The following is a 17868-nucleotide window of genomic DNA, read 5'->3' on the forward strand; positions in this document are numbered from 1 at the left end:
AATCTGAGGCTCAGATGTTTCAGATGTTTAAAAAGACAGAATTTCTCAGATGTTTAAAAGACAGAATTTATTCTGATGCTCCTTTTTCGATGCATCACTTTCTGCTGTATTTGTATCAGGTGCAGTTTACAACAGAAGACTGGGTGCATGCGGACTTACGTCCAAAACGGCATACATGCCGTCCAACAGCAATGAAAAATCAAACATAGAGCAAACAAACAACAAAACTAAATCCTATAACATAATTCTTTAATAGAGATAAGAGATAGAGTCTCCAGAGGCGTGAAGATTGATTATTCACCCTGCTGTCTTTGACGGAAATGGAGAAACAGACATGGCCGATGCATTGAACATACCATCCTTTTAAGCCTCAAATACCATACCATGACTATTGTATTGGTATCTCAGGTTCAAAGAGTTCTTTTGTCACTATCCAAGCTTTGTCCATATGTATCAACACATTCTTTCTATCAGACATATATGAGTTTCGAAGTACGCATAAAGACACTAGAAAATAAATCAATAATAATGGACTTTTTTTTTTGCGTCGACCGTTAGCAGAGATTGTCAACTTGGTCCCTACCGCCCACTAATGGGCGATTTGAGCTTTAATGATGGGCGTTGGTCCATCGAATGATGAAAGTCCGTTCTTTCCACGCTCAACTCGCTCTTGTTTTCATTCCTTTTTAAGGCTTTGCCACTTCTTTTAGGTATTATTTTGTAACTATAACGCGCATAATGGATTATGACATCTTAACAAAGCATGAAGCTACAAGAAATTTTTTTCCAGAAACGAAATTCTCCTTTTCCTACCATTCAAAGTTTCCTAGCCGAAACAGTGCCACTGAAACCGACGTCCTGTCTAGCTACATGGATAATTTTCTCTCTCTTATAAGTAAAGTATAAATTTAACTATATATCTTTTTACATGCTAAACTTACTGCGAAACCGATGGGCGGTAAAGAAATTTTATTACCTACAAAGTGGGCGATAGGTATAAAAAGGGTGACTGCCCCTAATCGTTAGCTTTTATGTTTATTTTTAATTATGCCGTTACTTTTGAGTAAAGTTCTTTAGTGATACTATTATAATTTAGTCAAAACGAAAATGATGCCATTTTATTTAATGAACGAGTGCCGACTGACACATGTTTGACTCTATATACGTGGGTAAATATATTATTTCTATAAAGGAACATTATTTATCTATACCAAAGGTTCTCAACCACGGGGCAATTTCCCTAGATGAAATTTCATAGTTTTCAGGGGGTATATGGTCAGTTTTTAAGTATTTAATTATCTGTTAAGTATTTAGTTTCATTTTATGAATATAAAAAACTATTTTTATTCAAAATTTTGGTATTTATTAATATACGTTTTATCTTGTTTAATTTATAAAACACAATAAAAATAATCTAAATTCAAATAAATGTATAGGTATTTTTCGAGTTTGGGAATTAGGAGGGGGAATGATCATCTAGTAAAGGGGAACTGAGTGCGTGGTCAAAAAAGGCTGAGATCTCATGATCTATATCATGCGTCGCATCGGCATCAAATTTTGCATGAACGTTCTTCAATCTTTTACCAAAAATACTGTGAAAGAACCTTCCTTAATCATTCTTAAATTCTCTAGGGATGTCCGAAAAACTACAAATGCAATGTTACCGAAAACATCCATTAATGTTTTATAACTTAAGTTACAGAAATATCGCCCATTCTTTGCGTTTACTCGGAGCAAAACCAACGCGAAGCACAAGAAACAGAAATATTATGTCAACAGATATGGCATATGTTGCACAATAAAATATGAGCTGTGAATTTTAATTAGTCCAAAGAGCCAATTAATCCAGAAGGACTATTAATTTCGTTTTTGCATTTTGCGTTGAGCCACTAAAAGCGTTGTTCCACTTTTTAAATTGTTGCCACCAAATAGTAGCGTCCTGTATTATATTTGAAGAAATTAAATAATGAAGAATCTGCATAAATGCATGTATGTTTCTCGCACTGTGATAAAACAACGGTACCCAGAACCATCAAATTTTAAATAACGTAATCTTCCTGTGAATATGGGCAGCTGGAAGGCCAAATTTGAAATTCGGAATTTGTTTTATTATCGATTTCATATTTTGTAAAACTTTAACAAATTTTTATTAACAAACTCCAGGACTTCAAAGCGAGCAATAGCAACGTTGTACAGAAAAAACATTTTTATCTCCAGCGCGCTAGACTGTGTAACGGAAATTCTAAAGATATGCCCATTTTAAAATTCTTTTTCGATATTTTTCTTGAACTGAATTTTATGGTTTAAGTGCGACGAACATGATATTTAATATATAAAAGTAACACGCAAAATGTTAAAAAAAAAACACTCCTTTAGACGTAATTTCAAATCTGAAACCTTTCAGATTTTTTTTTTTAGTCCAAAGGGGCAATTTGCCCTGAACGACTATAATTTTCGTTTTGGCATTTTGCATTGGTTCACTATAAATGTCCGATTCACTTTTCAAATTGTTGCCACTAAATATTATCGCCTTGTATTATATTTAAATAAATCGAATAATGAAGAATCTGCATAAACGTGTGTAGTTTTCTCGCATTGTGATAAAACAATGGTATCTAGAGACATCCAATTTCGAATAACGTACTTTTCCACTCGAATATGGGCATTTGGAAACCCAAATTTGGAATTTGTTTTATTATCTATTTCATATTATGTGAAACTTTAACGAATTTTTTATTAACAAACTCAAGAATTTCAAAGCGAGCAATGGCAACGTGCTGGAGATAAAAATGATTTTTACAGAAAAAAACTTTTTATCTCCAGTGAGTTGCCATTTGAGACTGCGTATCGGAAATTCTAAAGATATGCTCAATTTAAAACTATTTTTCGATATTGCTCTTGAACTGAATTTTATGGTTTAAGTGCGAAGAAGGTGATATTTAATAAATAAAGGTAACACACAAAACGTTAAAAAAATGCCCCTTTAGAACGTAATTTAAAATCTGAAACCTTTCAGAATTAAAAAAAATTTTTTTTTTTCAGTTTGGTTTAGCAGCTAGAAGAGTTTCATGGATGGCTGGTAACAATTAGAAACCATAAAAATATTTAAGGCTTTCAAGATTTCAATCTTTTCTATTTTGTTTCTGCAATTTTAATTCCGCGAGTTTTGAGATCCAAACTTAGCAAAAATAGAGAGAAATCGTTATGAAATATGAAATATGAACGAGCCGTATCAAATGCTATTTAAAAATAATGCAGGTTGTTTTTAAATAGCTACATTTATTCAACGATAAGCAAAATGCAGTTTTAATATAGAAGATAAGCGAAAAATCTTATACCGAAAGGTTTGGCAACAATCTTGTTTTTCGTTTCGAACGTGTGTTATCTCAACAACATGAAAACAATTACAGATGTTAATGAGAAAAATAGATTTAGAACGATTAAGAAGAATAAATATTTCTTCAGAAGGGAAAAGCAATTATCTGCAATGGCCTAAAAAATAAGTGGGCGAGAAAAATACGTGCTTTAAAAATAAGAATCTTTCGACAAAAATAAAATACATCAATCGCAGAAGCATTAAAAGTAACAACTTTACATAAAGAGTAGATATATTTTAACTAGAAACTATGAAGAAACAGTATTAAAGGAAGTACCTGTGTTCTTCAAATAATCCATATGTTTTGCCTTGGTCATTTGCATAAACTCCAGTTTTAATGCAGAGGACAAATAAAAATTAATAATTATTTACATGCTGGAAAAAAGCATTCTATTCGCCCATTAATTCCACTAATTTGTATAGATTGGCTACACTACTTATTTCTTTGTTAAAGTCAGATCTTAAACTTAATTTTTGATCGTCAAAATGAGTCAGAAATCCAGATTTGATCGTATCAAGTGATGATAGTACCATGCAGTGCTTAAATTGCGCCGGAGCCCACCGGAGTCCAGCTCCGGTACTTCTCAATTTTTAAGGTAAATTACAGTTCTAGCCGGAGCGCACCGGAGCCCTAAGTAAGATAAGTTCCGGCACTTTTTATACAACTGAGCCACAATTTCATGGGAAAAAAAAAAAAAAAAGAATTCCTAACGTTTTAATTTAACAATAAGCAGACTTTGCAGTACTCTATTTCCCTAGAAATACGAACTCATGAGAACACGAGACGTTCAAGTAAAGTCCCCTCACTCACATGCGGAAAAACTTTCTTTTTAAGAAGGGCAATAAATTTGGGGGAGTTTGTTTAGGAACGCGTAAATTTCTCGCACGCTATACTGTCTAGTGTATTGTTATCGATAATTACAGTTACTTATCCTCGCAGGAAGGAAAATTTGTGTTCTAAAATGTGCGTTAAGTGACAGCGAGTACAATAAGAGTGAAATACTGAGATAAACTGCTCAAGCACGTCCTATACATCGTCTTCCCACTAATGTAACCAAATACGGAGGGGGGGGCGAAAAGCGTAACCAGAAACTTTACATTCATCCTTAGGAGTCGGATTCAGGACTCGTATCTGCAGAGAGCAGCGGTCAAAGAGATTGTCTACCAAGATTTCCCGGTGGCTTGGCAAATGCGGTCAAGAGCAGGAGACTGACGTTAATTATGGAAGGGGAAAGTAAACGGCTGTGTCAGGGATCATAAGAGGAGATATATTTTTTAAAAAAAGTGTTTTTAGGTCTCATTCAGTATCAGTATATCAGAAATAAATGATGCACATGGTATCAGAACGGAGACAAATTACATACGATACGAAAAGTTATATTTATTTGTTTATTAACATTTCATTATTACATTGTTTTCGTTCAGGAATTTCCTTCCACCCCCCTCTGAGCAATACATACAGGTACATGTAAGTCGGCTGAAAAGCACTGCTATAAACAAATAATCCAACCCAATTCCAGTTGAACAGCGCTTATTAATACTAATTGTTTACGGAAAGCATCCTAGTTTTTGAAAAGCTTCGTATCATCTAACATAAAATTAATTAATTAATCATCTTAAGAATGATTTTGTGTTGAATATGGCAAAACATATGAGGGTTGGCTAGGCATGATTTCATGGAGAATTTTCTAAGGAAAATGGGCTCATATTTACATACCTTAAGGAAATCCACGAAAATGCTTACACAAAGTGGTACGTTGCAGTCGGGTTCCTTCAATCCATCTGTTAAATTTGCATCTAATTGTCAAGTGCTCAATTTTTTTTGGCTAGTTTATACATTCAAAGGAAAATACAAGTTACTCACTGAACTTCGCACGTTAGTCTGAATAACCTTTAAACCCGATGAACAGTATATTTCTGTGACAAGGCGAACCTTCTGACTGTACAATCTGTTTTACATTTAGCAAGCTTGTGCCGAATAAGTTTATTCGCTATTTTATGTAATTTCTGCAATATTTTGTAATTCTTTTATTTTTTTCATCTGTCCTGTGTCGACCACTTTAGTTCAGTGATCCGTATTAATGTGCGCTTTTTTTAAAAAAATTTAAATGCTTCAAGAATAATTAATTAGAAAAGGGCATAATTCTATTCTTATTCTTAAATTCTTCAATAAAAAAACTGCATTTTCAGCTATAACCAAGTGAAATAATTTTCTAAATATAATTCAAAGCATGAAAAATAAGGTACATAAACAGCTTGGAAATGGAACTAGCATTGAGATTCTCTTTAAGAAATATGGTGAAGCTTAACAAAAAGTCTACGAAGTGAAGTAATTCCGTAGAATATTTTCTAACTCTTTATGATTAAATTGCACTCAATTATACTTTATAAACGACATGTAAATACTATTTAATGTATATGTGTGGATGTGTGTGTGGCTCACTAGCGGCTGAGCTGTAAAGTCGTTGAACTCTGGCATGTCGATCCAGGGTTCGAATCCGGATCGACGGGGATGGCTGTATTGGCGTTTTCGAGGTTTTCCCCACGTGTAGCGTGCATAAGAGTCAGTTTTGCTTAGAAAGTTCTCCACGAGGCACCCTTACCCTTATGCAAATAACCGTCGAATGCTTTGCTATAATCAAACAAACCAGACCAAACAATATATATATAAATAAGTAGCTTAAAAAACTGCTATATTTTATGTATACTCGTTAAGTAGTATTTCAATAAATATAATGATTAAAAAAAAGGAAAAGTCGGATCCTAACTGATTGTATATAATGTAATCCCTATGAAGGCCCTAACAATTCTTTCTCACCTTAAGTCGTAACCCAAAAAGAGAACAAATTAAACTTCAGATACGTATACAATACTGAATCTAATACAAAAAGTACAAAATATAAAAATAAATTATATATGTACGAAACCTAACTAACTATTTATATTGATATTACGTAAATATACGTATGGTAATGAACATTGTATAATAAAGATATTTTATACCTTGTTCTATATTTGGTTCCATTTACATATACCTATACATAGATATTATATAATTTAAGGATTCCGTTTAAGGATTATAGTAGTAGTTAATACTACTACATATAAAACACAAAAGTGCATCAATAATGTATTTCTCAGTATTATTTAACTTCACTCTTATGAATTTTCTGCAGTCTAGTTTGCTTTATTTTATTCATAAGTCTCAAATAAAAACAATTATTGTTTATATGCCATTAGAAAATTAACCAAAAAGCAGCGACCACAATGTAATTGAGAAACAGTCCTTAGCCGTGAAAAGGTTGAAACCCATTCGGTTATGACTATTATCTCGCATACTCAGCTACTTCGCATACATGGAACATAGCATTCGAAATGAAAAACTCAATATTTACTACAAATTCATTCGTGTAACAAATATCTGTCTTTCTACACCTATGGCTTTAAAAAAAGATGTTATTTATCTTACAGTTTATCGTTAAGTAATACATTTTCGTTGTACAAAATTGCATTCATTCGAAGAATTCAATTTGTATTTTCCTCTGTATAAAACTGAATGTAGAGAAGTTAGATGTTTAAACAACCCCCACAATTTCTTAAGATCCCGAGCGAGATTTTCCGCTCCTTGTCTGCTCTCCCCCTGAAAAAAAGGGATTGTAAATTTACGACCTGACTGCATATAAGGAAGGGTATTTCGATTTCCCTCATTTTTTGTTTCCACCCACTCATACCCTCACGCCCTCACTCTGTTTCGCCCTGTATTTAGCACTATCTGAATTTTCACCAGCTATACTTTAAGTATATTTAATGTTTGTGATGCTAAAAGAACTTTCCTCCCCCCCTACGATCAGAGTTTAAACTGGACCCGATCCGGGTTCCGGTGCTTCTTAGTTTTTGTAATAAATCATAATTCTAGCCGGACAGCTCAGAAGCCCTGAATAAGAAGGCTGCGGCACTTCTTTTATGTAATTGAATAAAAATTTCAGCAGAAATTTTGTCTCGAAAATTTTATTTTTAGCAATGAAATGATATTAAAAAAATCCCTTATTAAATTTTAATTTATCTCTTACCATTTAATTTAATTATTTAATTACTTTAATCTTTAATTATTTCAATAAATAATAATACTTAAATATCTAATAATTACCAATTAAATTATAATCAATTAATTATATAATAGTTATTGATTAAATAACAATTTATAAACATTAATTAAATAGCTATTAATTAATTTGATAAAAATTAACTATTTAATTTAAAAATTATTAATGAGTTTAATAGTCATTTTATTTACTTATTTACTCTTGTTCCTCTTTGCTGACGGGGCCCACCAGCGGCCGAGCGGTAAAGTCACTGAACACTGGTAGTTCGGTTCGAGGTTCGAATCCCGCGAGCGGGCTGGCTGCATGGGTGTCTTCGTGCTTTTCCCCATGTGTAACGTGTATAAGAGCCAGTTTCCCTTAGAAAGTCCTCCACGAAGGCATCCCTCCCCTTAGGCAGATAGCCCTAGTGTGCTTTGCCATAATTAAATGCACCACCACACCACCACCTCTTTGCTGACGGTCTTTCAGAAGGCTCCGGCACTTCTTAATTTTAGAAATTAAGCCCTGGTACTATGGCTATAAAAAATAAGACTGTGCCTCTTGAAAAGACAATTCTTTAAACCGAAGGAGCATCACTATTTTCATTTTCGCTTTCTTTTTACAAAAAGGCATAAGATTCTTTATCATATCTAACTAAAAATAAGATTTTCGGTACCCACTCAAGAATTGTATCGGAGCATTAAAATACTAATTTTAACAAGTTAAAGAATAGTACTAAAGCTAAAACTCAGTAGTGTAATAACCCTAGTGGGCCAAGGTCTGCAGTGTCCGAAATCTGCTTTCTTGACCATGGGCCTCGGGGTGCGTGAGCATATGCCCTGAACAAATGGTCAGCTTGTCGCAGGACCCCCATGTTTAGTCCCCAAGCAAACTTGGTACTCATTTTATCGACTCGAGTAATGGAAATCAAGGGATGAATGAAAGGCTGAGTCGACCTTGCCCAGCCCGGGGATCGAACCCTGTACCTGTGGTGCTGCTGCGCGATGCGCCACCGGGAATAGTACAGTACAGTAAAAATAACAGTATAGAAATTAAATATCTAGAAATGTGTGCACTCCATTAGTTAAAAATTTCGTGAATTTTATTTTAAGTCTATCGTTGTTTGGTGACATGCGATTTATTTTTAATCTCAGGGGATTAAAAATATTGTGTTATCTAAAAAAAAATATTAGCTAGTCACTCTAGATAAAGGTTGATTCTAATATGCATTTATTTTATTTATATATAAAGTATTTTTATAAACAGAATTATTTTACTCGCATATAATGTCAATTTCGTTCACATTAGCAAATGATAGGTAAGGCCTAAATATTGTTAAACCTATAAAAATAGTAGGATATAGTAACCACCGATCTCAATCTCGTTATGTGCGAAGTTATTGTAAATTTCGTGGAAATTGTAATATTAGGAAATACTGTGTAGCTGTAACCACGTTAAGTGAAGAGCCATCTGCTTAGTTCTCTTGTCCGACGACTATAATCGCTTTGCGTGTGAATATGGCATGAAGATGAAGATGGCAAAAGCGTATCAAATTAAAGAAAGAGCACGCTGTAATAGATAAATTCGTGAAACTTCCATGGATTGGGATTTAAGGAAACAAATTAGCCAATGTTTTCGTTATCGATTATTTAAACTAACACTTCGTATATGTGTGTGTTAAAATCCCGTAATTCGTTATATTGCTTATCACTACTCTGGCAGAAACGTTGCACAAATCGAAAACCACTAGCTTAGAGAAAAAAAAACTAAGGTGATTGTAAAAATATATTTATTTTTATCTAACCCCTTATTTCAGGTTAAATATTTTGACTTGTCATTCTCCCTTTGCTGCCAGAATGCTAATTTTTACTTTGCACGTATTCATATGAGGCTGAAAGAAATGATATCCAAAGGAAGGTTTTTAGATTATTAAATCAGAAGCGTGTTCCTCCAGCTCAAGACTACGTCACTAATATTTGTAATTCTTAGGTAGCATCTGTCTCTGGCTTTGTATTATTCTTGCCAATAGGGTTTGTCAAGCTCGTACAGGTTTGAGCCAACCTATGCGTTAATCAGTTCTGCGTAGCCTTAGGCTATCTGAGAACTTAACTTAGTTTTAATTTTTAATTAATTAAATTAAATTTTAAAAAATAATTATTTTAAAATTAATTTACTATTTTTTAATTACGCCATAAATACTGGCTGTTTTTGCAAGCACATGAAGTGTCTTCTGTTAAATTATTGAGTTCTTAAGAAAAGGATTTTTTACATCCTTCTTAAGTTCTGTTTCATATAAGACATAGCTATAAATCTCTTTACACGTCTATTCAAGGATTTGCCACAAGTTCCAAGCACAATCTCAAAAAGATTTAACCAAAGTTCAACCGAATATGAAGGTGTAGCAAACTTCATGACAGCCTCATAACAAAATTAGAGGAAATTCAAAAACCTCAAACTAGAATTTCTAAGAGATGCAACTAGATATTTACATAGTTTTAAATATAGTGAAAGTTGCATAGTTTTAAACATAGTGAAATTTTTTATATTCTTTTAGTGGAAAGATATGTGTGAAGCATAGGAGATGCATTGTGATGTCATGTGACGTAATATAACAATCCATGAAATTTGGATAGAATCCGCTAAAGGCATTTTAGGCTTAAAAATTAGGAAAAACGTCGTGCTTAGGTCTTTAACTCTCTGAATAATACAGAAATGTGCGTAAGTAAACAAAAACATAGACGTTAAGCTTTATGGCATTGTGAACAGAAGGTAGATAAAGTTTTCATAAAATAAAAACTACTGGATAACTTTCTTATAATCCCCAAAAGAATTCATTTCTACTATTCCGGGTACATTTGTCCGCCATCAGATATGCTGATGACGAGATGAGTGGATCAAAATCCCCATTGGGGTTTAATGGGGTGTGGAAAAGGACCCACCGCAGCCCCTGGCTGATATTTCATGCTTGTCTTCTTTTCTGTTTTATATCGTTTACCGCAACTTTCCCTGAATTCTATATGCGGTATGTAAATAAACCCGAAATTGCGCATCTTGAAAGTTTTATAATTCTCATTTTTAATATGGCAGAGGCCTCCGATTTTGCTTAAAATGCTCATAGTTTATTTCTTTCATTTTTTCGTTACTCTACCGAGGCATTTGTAAGCTACGTGCCTGCCACTTTGCCGAGATATTGGTCATTTTTCGTGCGAAATGAGTTGTTTAATGTGTTAATTCTCAAAAGCATTGTCCACGCGATGACAGGATTTTTAATTTATATTTTTGTATATTGCTTAATGAAGAATCATTAAATTTTTGCATTAAAAGCAATTAACGAACACTTAATAATTTATATTTTATTTTATTTTTAACAACCTGTCTAATTTGTATAATTTATTGTACATCTCACCAATCTGGTTTTGCCATGTATAGCTAGGTAATAATTTGTATCGGCTGGGTATGTGAAGCACTTCGTGCGTGCTGTCGCGGTGTAAGTTAACATCCAAGTAGCAGCAGGGAAATATTTGGTTTGAATCCTGGTTTGAACGCAGCTGATCTTCATTTCATCTGCTCCAAAAAAGCAAATGGTATCTGCAAGTGTAATAAAAAAAAGGTATTTCTGGAGCTACATATTAGGTACTAGGGTACAGAATAATAGTTAGTGTGCTACACAGAAACATAGCTACATTTTATGACTTTAAGCATAAAATACTGAAGACATATTTTCACATACCATATAAGGTATTTCTCCCGCCTTTCTCCCGCGTGCCTTCGTGGTGTAGTGGTCAGCACACTGAGGCGGTATTTCAGAGGTCCGTGGTTCGATTCCCGGCGAAGGCGTTGCTAATTTTTCAATCTCTCTTGCTTCTAAAAAAATCCTAATGTCTCTGCAACTGACAATACAACATAGATTACTGCTGATATTTTACTATTTCCTGAACACACAGATCCATCGAGGTAACTAATCGCCCTTTTATGCTTTCGGTAATTCGTATATCAGGTTTAAAAGTAAATTCCTAAATCAGGTGCTCTTTTTCTTATTTGAAAATTTCAAGGAAGATTAAGGTTGGAGACATGATACTCACACTCTCCAATAGGTAGCGTTTTCTACTTATTACGCTTATTCATCGTATATAAGTTTAGTTTCTTACAATACTTCACGAAATAGAAACATATTACTGGAATTCTTAAGGCTCATAAGTGATATTTTATATGAGGAAGGGACATTCGAATCGACGAATCCTTACAATCTTAAAAAAGAATCAATATGCCAAAAAATAGGCATTTCTTCCCAATCGAATATTCCGAATCTTAACATACAAAAAGCTAAAAACCGTTCAACGTTTTAATTTAAAATTTTCGTAACATTAAATTTATGAATTTTTCTGCAGAAAAATTCGATAAGTAAAATAAAATAAAAATCTGAAAGCTTTCAGATTTTATAATGCGCCCAAAGGAATGGTTTTTTTTTTTTTTTTTTTAATTTTTATTTATTTGCACACGCATACACGTTTCGCTTTGGACTAAAAATATTTGAGAACGGTATAGCTTTTAGAATTACCAATAGAAAGTCTCGCGCGCTGGAAATAAAAATGTTTTATTTCGTACAGTTTTGCCACCGCTCGCTTTGAAATCGCTGAGTTTTTAATCAAAATTCGTAGTTAAGGTTTACAAAATATGAAACAGATAATAAAAGACAATTTGAAATTCAAAATTCGGGCTTCCAGGGGCCAATGTTTGGGTGGAAGACTATTTTTCAAATTTAGATGGCTCTAGGTACCGTCGTTTTTTCACAATTCGAGAAACATGCATACATTCATGCATAGCCTTTATTATTTAATTTCTTTAAATATAATACAGGGAGATAATATTTGGTGGCAACAATTTGAAAAGTGATTTAACGCTTTTAGTGATTCAACGCAAAACGCTGTTTCGAGTCTAATAGCCCTTCTGTGCTAACGTCCCTTTTGGCTAAAGAGAACATAACTGCTGCAATTTTAGTGAACCTGGCTTTCCAGTATCCTTTCGTGGTGACTCGAAGAGCCCCATGTTTTCATTGCACATATATAACAGAATATGTGGAATATTCTAGTAATGAGTTGATTATGTTTTCTCAAAAATTATCAAAATTAACCTTCGAGATGTCTCAACAGCTCTAAGCACAAATAAAAGGTCATGGGTAAATTTAGAAATCTATGCTGTATTATGAATCAAACTCATATCATGAAATAATTCTACCCCATTTTATATTTGATTTAATTGAAAATTTTTCTAGAGAAGCGCAAAGCTTCAGCTGTTCCTCTAGCAGTTTTTGTCAAGTTATTTTGAAACTGTCCCCAAATTTCAAGATTTTTATTATACATTTTATTTATATATTCTCAATAAATATGGCTGCTTTTAAAAATTGTGTTCTTGAATTTGTCTTTTATTAAAGGCAACTTTCAAATTCAAGTAATAAGCAAAAGAGTTTTTTTTCACTTCCTTCTTATTCCTTTTATTCTTATATTAGAGATTTGAAAATCTTTTATTTTTTTTTCCGATTCAAGAAAATTCAGGTTTCATCTCATCTATAATTACAAGGTAGAGGGAAAAACGTAAAAAAAATTAAATAACCTCCTTCCTCCAAGCCAAGGATACTGAATTGAAAAAGAGAAGAAGAAATAAGACATTTTAGCTTTTCAATTTTTTATGACGTTAGAGCTTTATCAGACGTTAAACTAACGGAGAGTCAATGCTGACGCAATAATAATAGTGAGAAAAATTTCACCTTTCGAAGTCGAAAACAATACAGAATGCAGCAATTTATATATAATTTATAGCTGCCGAAAGTAATGAAAGCCTTTCAATATCGAAAGAAGATACTTGCGATTACCTAAGATATGATTTGATGTGTCGTCATATTATTTTTTAATACACACGTAGAAGCTGAAACAATAGTATAAAAGAATAATAAACTAAAACAAGAAGAAATATATTAGCTTAGTCTAGTCGGCATAGATTCAAATCAGAACGAGAGCCAACTTCCGCCTATAGATGAGTTTTCAAATGGCATAAAGCAGGTTACCACTGAAATTCTTAATAATAATTTATTTAAAGTTAGAAATATCTCTAGAAACTTTCCAAAATTTTTTAACTATTATATTATATTATGTTATACACTATGTTTTAATGCATTTTTCATCCATGAGACTTGGTAAGTGTTACCGTTTCACGAAACATTCTTATACCCGTACAGCTGACTGTGAGTCGATCAGTCACCGCTGTATTCACAGCAACGAGTTTCTTTTCCTTTCCTTTCATTTTAATAATATAACCAAATTCACTGCGCCGCTCATAGTAGTGACGCCTTTATAGACTCGAAGCGAACCTCAGCAGGTAACCAACAGCCTGGACGGACATTGATGTGCTTTAATTTAGTTTTAATATCAATTTGAGTTTATAACAGTGCTTCACAATGATGGCAAATGGGTTGACACAAAACGACCCTCAACTTGTAGGTGGTCATCAGTGACTTTGATGGGCACTACTGGTGACCGACAATCATGACGGGCATCTAATTTTAACGGCACTTGCATCTAATTTTATGATCCAACTTTATTGCACTGTCCCACAACCGTGGCCTATGAATCGTGGCCTATCAACCCGTAGAATATTAGCGACTAACAGCCTTTACAGTCGTTTACGTGCTCCGATTGAAATTAAACATCGATCTAAATATTAAATTGAATGGGCTCTATATAAGTCTGAGCAAGATTACTTTAATTATAATAGCCTGTTATGTTAGCGTAACATAACGCAACGATATTAGTAATATAATGCAAATTAGATTAATGTAACACAACGCAAAGTATGTTAGTTTAACGTAACGCGCCAGAAGTTAGTACAAAATAACGTAGCGCTCTGGAAATTCTGCAGAGATTCCGCTATGGCCTTTGTAACATCAAAATTAAAAACTTGTTAGGAATTTATAATGAATACTCCGATTTCAGACCAAAAGCCATACATGCATACCAGAGACATTCATTGTTATTCAACAACGCATTTTTTATCCTTTATTCCTGAAAGAATCCGCGGAAGATTTATTTCATTAAATTAGGCATAAACGGTTTTATATTATCACCTAAATCAAAAATCTAATGAACGTGCTTTACCAAACTTACTGTATACATAGGATTGCTGTTTAAGTATTCAGAAAACGCTTTTTTCTCCTTCCACGCATGTTAAAGATTTCTTAACACACAAGCTCGGCAATCGTCGTTATCCTATTAGAATGAAAATCGCGTATGAATGCAGATTAAAAGTGTAGCATAAATTAAAATGCAAGATAATGACTGACACTATAGATTTCTTACCTTCTCATTAGTTAATGATATGCTGTAGGAAACAGCACAGTGGAAGCACTAATAAATGAATTAAAAAGATATACTGAAAATTTCTAAATAAAATTCGCAAGCTACTGTATTAAACTCTTCGACTTTAAATGTACTAGGTTCTTGATGTTATTAGCCCAAAGGGGCGGTATCTCAGAAGGGCTATTAGTTTCAAAACGGCATTTTGTGGCGTTTCATTATAAACAGCGAATCACGTTTTAAATTGTTATCATTAAACATTATCGCCCTGCATTATATTAAAAAAAATTAAATCATGAAGAATCTGAATTAATGTATGTTTCTCACATTGTGAAAAAACGACGGTACCTAGACATGGACCTAATAAGAAATAGACTAACCCAAATGGGTTTTCTCCCTCGTCTGAGGCGTTCCCGGCTGTCACCTTGATCACATCCGGAGTAGAGACGACTTGCAGAAATTTAACAATGCTTGCCTATTGCAGCGTGTATAATTGTCAAGAAGAAGCTGGTCGTAGCGCCTCATTTCACAAATTAGAATTTCTCCATATTTTTATTTTTGAAATTAAAATTCATTTTTAAAAATTTAGCATATTTATCAAGTATAATTAACGTTCCAAATAATTATAAAGCTATTGCATACTTTCAGGGCTGGATATTTTTTTAGCTTTTCCTATGCTGTAAGGAAATTTGTAACTACTTCTTTTAGAAAATAATATTTTAAATCTGAATTAATAGAAAATTTCAAACAAGCAATTTTCTCCTGGAATTTTTATGCTTTTTATTGGTGTAAATAAGTAAAAAATACTAAAATATTTAAGAACGAATTTTTGAAAGTTTTGTTTAAAATTCTAAATTGTGCTGCTTTTTTAAAATTATATATGAATATTATAGCACAATTTCTATAAAGCAATTTTATTTCAATTATATTTCATAATACATCATAGTGATAAAGACTTTTGACTCCTTAATAATTTTTATACACTTAATTCTAATATTAAAATTGCATTTAACCGTAATAATTAATTTTGCTTGTATTTTATAGTGATTATTTTTTAAATTTATTTTTAGTTTTGCATAAGATTTTTTTTATTTACTGTTAATTTAATTTATAAGCCCAAAGGGGCGGTAGCCTAGAAAGGCTGTTAGTTTCGAAGCGGCATTTTGCGCTCTTTTACCATAAACGTCCGAGTCTCCTTGCAAATTGTTGTTACCAAATATTATCGCCAGGTATTATATGTAAAGAAATTAAATAATGAAGAATCTGCATGAATACATGTGTGTTTCTCGCACTGTGACAAAAACGACAGTATCTAGAGCCATCAAATTTTGAATAATGTAATCCTCCACCCGAACATGGGCATCTGGACGGCCGGATGTCGAATTTGTTTTAATCTATTTCATATTTTGTAAAACTTTAACGAATTTTTGATTAACAAACTCAACGAGTTCAGAGCGAGCACTATACGGAAAACAACAGTTTTATCTCCAGTGCGGAAATTCTAAAGATATGCTGTTTACGAATGTATGTGGTTTACGGGCGAAGAACATGATATTCAATGAATATAGGTAACACGCAAAACTTTAAAAAAAGGTTCCCTTTGCGCGTAATATAAAATCTGAGTGCTTCTAGATTTTATTTTATCTCTTTTTTTTTTTTATTGCGCTCAGAAAAATTTATGCTCCGAATTTTATGAAATATTAAAATAACTAACCCACTTTAATGTTAATAATTTAATGATCATATAATGAAATAAATATGATCGTTTTGTAATGTTATTATAGTTTGGAAAATCACTGCCTGAAAATGTTCATTAAATTAGAAAAAAAAATATCATATCTTGTTTAATTTTAGCTTATTTATTTCAAAGCATCGCCTACTATCAATCTTATTTAACTTTATTTTAGGTTCATAAATTTTGTGCTTAGAGTTTTTACCGTTTTACCAAAGTAAAGATGTTTGTACAAGAATTACGCGTGAAAAAAATGCGCGAAATGCAGTAAAAAGTGCTTTAATGAGATATATTAAATTCTATTTGGAAAAAACTGTGGCTTTCATAATCTCATCACTATACAACGTATCACATTTATAAATAAAATGAGTTATGTGATACAAACGCCATAGATTTCAGTGTTAAAGTAAACCAGATCGTCCCTACTCTTTCTTGCCGACATGTCGGTGAAGCGAGCCCCGCCCACTGGGTTAGTCTATCTCTTATAAGGTCCATGTACCTAGAGCCATTAAGTTTTGAATTACGTAATCCTCCTTCCGAACATGGATGCCTGGAAGCCCGAATTATGAATTTCCAATTCTTTTTATTATCTATTTCATATTTTGTAAAATTTTAACGGATTTTTGATTAACAAACTTAATGATTTCAAAGCGAGCAGTGGCAGCATTGTACGGAAAAAAACACTTTTATCTGTAACGCGCAAGACTGTGGAAAATTCTTAAAGATATGTTGTAGTTAAATATTTTGCGATATTGCTGTTGAATTTAATTTTATGTGGTTTAAGTGCAAAGAACGTGATATTTAATAAATATGGGTAGCACACAAAACGTTAAAAAGGACCCTTTGGGAATAATAAAAAATCTGAAAGCTTTCGGATTTTATTTTATTTTATTTATTTTGATACAAAATTATATTCTTATTCAAAAACTGGACAAAGACTGTGTTATCTTTTAAAATACATTTATTAAAAATAAATTACACATGAATTCTTATTCATATTTTTAATATCTGAATAAACCTCATCACGAACAACAATTATGTACCAAAGTAAGAAATATAAAGCGAAAGAAACATTCCTTGTGATTATTTTTTAAATAGCAAATTTTTTTATAAATTACCAGTTTTTATAAATTACACAACAAAACAAATGAATTAGAGAAATAAAAATATGAATTTTTAAATAGCAATCACCATATTGTGTTTAAATAACCCAGGTATAAGGAAACCCCAAAAATAAGTGCATGCAGAAAAATAAATGCTTTGAGAAAGCCCCTTTCCTCAAATTCGAATCCTGATCAAACAGGTAGCGTCTAGTAGTTTTACTCAGTAGTG

The 17868-nt window shown here is 32.7% G+C and overlaps 1 protein-coding gene across 2 annotated transcripts in view; it reads right to left on the reverse strand.

Annotated features, from left to right (window-relative positions):
- Positions 1-17868, reverse strand: part of Cad99C (cadherin 99C) — a 212840-nt gene that overhangs the window by 176770 nt on the left and 18202 nt on the right. The window lies entirely within an intron of this gene.

The sequence above is a fragment of the Stegodyphus dumicola genome, chromosome 4 (genome assembly GCF_044657685.1).
Source record: "Stegodyphus dumicola isolate Sdum_Otavi_A_Nest chromosome 4, ASM4465768v1".
Taxonomy (NCBI): domain Eukaryota; kingdom Metazoa; phylum Arthropoda; class Arachnida; order Araneae; family Eresidae; genus Stegodyphus; species Stegodyphus dumicola.